The sequence below is a fragment of the Melospiza georgiana genome, chromosome 2 (genome assembly GCF_028018845.1).
Source record: "Melospiza georgiana isolate bMelGeo1 chromosome 2, bMelGeo1.pri, whole genome shotgun sequence".
In the NCBI taxonomy this organism is placed as follows: domain Eukaryota; kingdom Metazoa; phylum Chordata; class Aves; order Passeriformes; family Passerellidae; genus Melospiza; species Melospiza georgiana.
The window spans coordinates 32,473,066-32,477,712 of NC_080431.1; the positions used below are offsets into that span (position 1 = coordinate 32,473,066).

At 41.6% G+C, this 4,647-nt stretch overlaps 1 pseudogene; it reads left to right on the forward strand.

The window, feature by feature from the left end:
• The first annotated feature begins 515 nt into the window (after nt 1-515).
• LOC131096859 (2-oxoglutarate receptor 1-like) lies at nt 516-1,583 on the forward strand (annotated as a pseudogene).
• Nucleotides 1,584-4,647: the final 3,064 nt, after the last annotated feature.

Consider the following 4,647-nt stretch of genomic DNA (forward strand, 5'->3'; position numbering starts at 1 on the left):
ATGCCTTTTATGTAACAGTTATGTTCTGGAAATTACCCTCTGTACTTTTGGTCAGTAACACAATACAACTAATCTGTCCCTCTTCTCCATTTGACCCCTGATGAGAGCAGAAAGTGAACATTGTATACGAGGGCACACGCCTCAAACACTGTGGAATCCCTTCGTTGTGTCTGGCTTCATTGTGCCTGTGTTGGCCCTTTCCTGAAATATGCATTTTAAAATAAAAATTTGGTGTATCTAGATATGATAAAAGTCTTCTAGGTCAAGATCAATTCTTATCAACACAGCAAGGTCTTTCCTTATTCAGAAAAGTCACTTTAATGGGAGCACTGATGAGCAGCTGAAAGGAAAGACCAGATTATAAGTTGTTTTTAATGAGAAGTGAGGAGTCTTATCTGTCAGTGAACACCAAACATTTCTCTCTTCTTTAATAGCTAAGGAGAAAAAATGAACACAACAAATGACAACTTAGCCAACTCCATCACCCAGCAAGACACTGAAGTTGACTTTCCCAAATGCACTGTGTGGAAGTTGGTCTGAAGAGTTTGTACCTCCACATTATGTATAACATGGTCTTCCTGCTGGGCTTCCCGGGAAGTTTCATTGTTGTTTGTGTTTATATCTTCAAGATGAGACTTGAAAGATCAGCACCATAATCAGGCTGAACCTGGCCCTCATAGATCTGCTCTACCTCACTGCCCTTCCCTTCCTGATGCACTACTGTGCTACTGGGGAACACTCAATTTTTGGTGAATTCATGTGCAAATTCACCTGCTTCAGCTTCCCCTTAAATTGTGCAGCAGCATCTTCTTCCTCACCTGCTTCAGTGCCTTCATGGTGATGTTTGACACAATGAAGTTCTTTCACATCCAGAGGAAGTGGTGGAGAGAAATGGCTTGCATAACCATTTGGTTAATAGCACTGGGAGCTGTCAGCTCTGTCAACTTCTTGATCTCTTCCAAAGGGACACGAAACTTAAGGTCTTCATGCCTCAACCTGACCAGCTCTGCAAACCTGGGCACAATCAAGTGGCTGCTGACCAGCCTGGCCTTCTTCCTGCCCTTGCTGACAGTGGCTCTGTCCTGTGTACTCATCATTTGCACCTTGGCCAATGGCCCCACACAAGCTTGCTGCAAAAAAAAGGCTCTAAGACTTGCTGTTGTCCTCTTGGTGGTGTTCCATGTGTACTTCCTTCCCTTCCATATCTTTTGGGTGGCTCTCTTGCCCAAGCTTGGAAGAAAAACTTTCCCAACAATATTAGAACTTTCATTAAAAGACTGCTCCTCATGTTATCAATTCTAACACTGTTGGGAAAGTTTTTCTTCCAATCTTAGGCAACTGCTCAGGTTAACTACAGTTGTGTCCATCAGCTATCACATGGAGAATAAATCCACTCTGCCTACTGTGTCTCTCAGCCACCAGCTGCACTCAATACATGTGGCAACATATTGCTTTATATTGTGGTGGGGGACAACTTCCAGCAAGCCACGCTCTCTCCTTCAAGGTCTAAGTGGAGCAAATACATCCAGGAGCAAAAACTACATGACCAAGTCAGCTTAAAGTTGTGGAGTCCCTTGAAGTAAATTCCAGCAAACCCAGGATGGCTTTGGTGCTCTAAGCTCCTAAGACAGGTGTGTTGGTATGACAGCAAGAATTGCATCTGACTTTGCCCTCTCCCTGCAGCAGAGGACTAGTCAAAAAGCTTTCCTGGAAACAGGTTTATATACATCTCTCCTAGCAATCAAAGAAAGAGGAGGGAAAAGACAAGACTGTAAGCCACCCTAAAGGCAAAATTTAAAACCATCCAGCCAGAATGTTCCCAAAGACATTTGGGAAACACAGGGTTCTCTAATTCCAGGCTTTGCTATTGATTAGAGAAACATTGAGAGCTTAGTCTGGACATGAGAACAACTTTCATTGATTTCAGTGTTGCCACTGATGTAGTGCTTTGTTTATTACAGCCTAAGTAAAACACTGCACATGTTGCCATGATTGCTGAAACTACTCAATTGCACACCTAGAATGCTCCTAGATAAATCAGATGTTTTCAAATTGGATGGAAGTTCAATGAACTTCATCATAGGGGACTGAGCAATTTAATGGCAAAACCTCAGAGCTGGCCTAGGGGAGGATAGGAAGACTAGGAGAGGAGGACATAGATGGTCACTACAAGGCTATGTAAGTATATCTAAATTTATAAACATACATATGTGGAAAAATGGAGAAAAAATAAATTAAATCATATTAGCCTATAGAAAATTATTATAGATGAGTACCAGCCTCTATGAATGTATCAACTGTGTATAATCCCAGATCATTCTCATTTCCTACTACCACAAATTAATAGGTTCACACATGATGTCACATGCCTTGACTGCAGAAGAAGTTTTCGTTACCTGAGATACTCTTGTGTGTAAATTAAGGAAACAGTCTGGAGGAAACTACTTTTGCTAGTTCCAGAGCTAATGCTGAGTCAAGATATTAGTGATTTACTATCAGAGTAGAGGGAGCCACAGAGTGGGGATTTGACCAGTCTCTCCTGGCTCCAGGAGTATTTAGTGTTTTCATTATCAAACTGGATGATGAAATAAAGTTTAGTTCTTCTATTTACATATTTACTTGAAACTGAGAGGACAAAATTAAGCTGACAAATTACAGCTATGATCTGCAGAGACACAGGCTGACACTAAACAGTGACAGGTGCAAATTTCTATGTTTAAGTATAAATAATGAATTGTGCAAGCACAAATAGAGAAAAGAAAGGAAACCATTATTTAGGTACCTGCTGTCATTAAATTGCAAAGGTTCCATATTGTTTTCTCCTTATTGCTAGAGTTTTATACCTCCTTGCTGTGTCTCATAGGCAGCTCCTCAGAGCACTGACTCATCCTCCTTCTCACAGAAGCCCAATAACTGCAATTCCCCCTCTCAAGCAACCAATCCACTCTTTTATAGCACTCTTCTTCTTATTGGCTACAGCTGTGGCCTGGTAAAGTCAGGCCTGCTCCTAATCTTTAATAATTAGCCCAGCTGCAACTCCTTAGGGGTAAGATTACTTTCTATACTACCATTATTTTCTTATATCCTATCCCCCTACAGGTAGCAGTTTTGTAGAGAAAGATCTGTGGGTACTGTGAATCATAGGCTGGAGAGGAGCAGACAGTGGGCTGACATTGTCTGCTGTGGCAAAAGAGCAGATGTATAAATAAAAAATAGTATTTATGATGCCTTGTGGATATTCAAAATATCTTATGGATATTTAAAACTTTGTTGAAGGACCATCCATCAGATATGTCTTTCAGAAGCACTGCCACATACCTTTTGAGATGTTTTCTAGTTTAATTTCTCTTCTTCTGCACTGTTGTCAAAGGCCAAATTTTACAGGTTGCCAGTAGGTAGCGATCAATCATGGTGAAGCACTCTGGTTTCACATATGTGTGGTTAATTCAACCCCAAAAGTTACACAACACAAGGTGGTTCACACAAAATAAGTATTTTGTGACATAGATTCATTACATCCCAACTCTCCAACATGGGTAAAAAGTACAAACACGCTGCACAAATTCTCTTCTTCCACATCAGTGAAAGAACAAGATGTGTCTACCACTTACACATATACATCTGAAGGAGTGGATTAAAAATTATCTTTTTTGCTCTGTCAGAGCATTTTTAATTCTTGTTCTCAGAAGCTCTTCCCTCTCTAGCCCAAGATGAGCTTATCACACACAAGCAGAAGCTCTTCAGTATAACTACATGTTCAATATAAAATGAAGCAGCTGAAGGTAAAAATTGGGAAATTGAAGTGTTCAAGGCTTTCCATCTCTAACAGCAAGAGTGACAGTCTCACAGTTTCAGTGACTTGGAGAGCAGGTATCTTTTTGTCCCCTCCTCTCTCTCCTTAATAAAGATGTTTGGTTGCCTTCCTACCTCTCCTGCTCATCCACCACATCTCCTAATTTACTTTGGGCTAAACTAGCTGATTTCAAAGTGCCAAAGTAGATTAGGGGATGGTTATGGAGCTGTAGTTCACTGGTGGGGAAAAAACCTCCAGGGGAAGGGCAGTCATGACTCCCAGTAGCATGGCTGGGTCTGGAAAAGGAGAAAAGTTCAGCCTTAACACAGACACTTTTAAAGGAGTCAAGGACTGCTGAGGTGCTCTGCAGGACTGAAGATCATTATCTCATGCACCTCATTCCTTTTGCTTACTGTGAAGCTCGATAGCTTCTATTTTTAGCTGCTGTTAAGTTTACTGCTGAAACAAGGATAAGTGCTTCAATTGCAGTAAATAGGAGACACTTCTCAGGCTCTGTACACAGTGTGACAATATAGCTACATAAATTACTGCACTACTGCAGGCTAATTCACACCACAGCCACGCTCCAGTGAGCAGGCTTCTCTCAGAAGTCTCTGGTAGGTTTGTCTGCAAGGACAGTCACATCAGCTCAAGCACCTACCAGCAGGCTGCTCTCTGCCTGGGACTGCACAGGGACCAAGAGAGCAACTCTGCAAGGCAAACCTCCCAAGGGAATGTCAGCTCTGATGACATTAAAGGTGAAACTTGGGAGCTGCCAACTGTTTCTATAGACAAGTCAAACCTTCTTCCTCACAGTGACTCATGTACTGTCACAGATTGCAGCAGAGGTATTT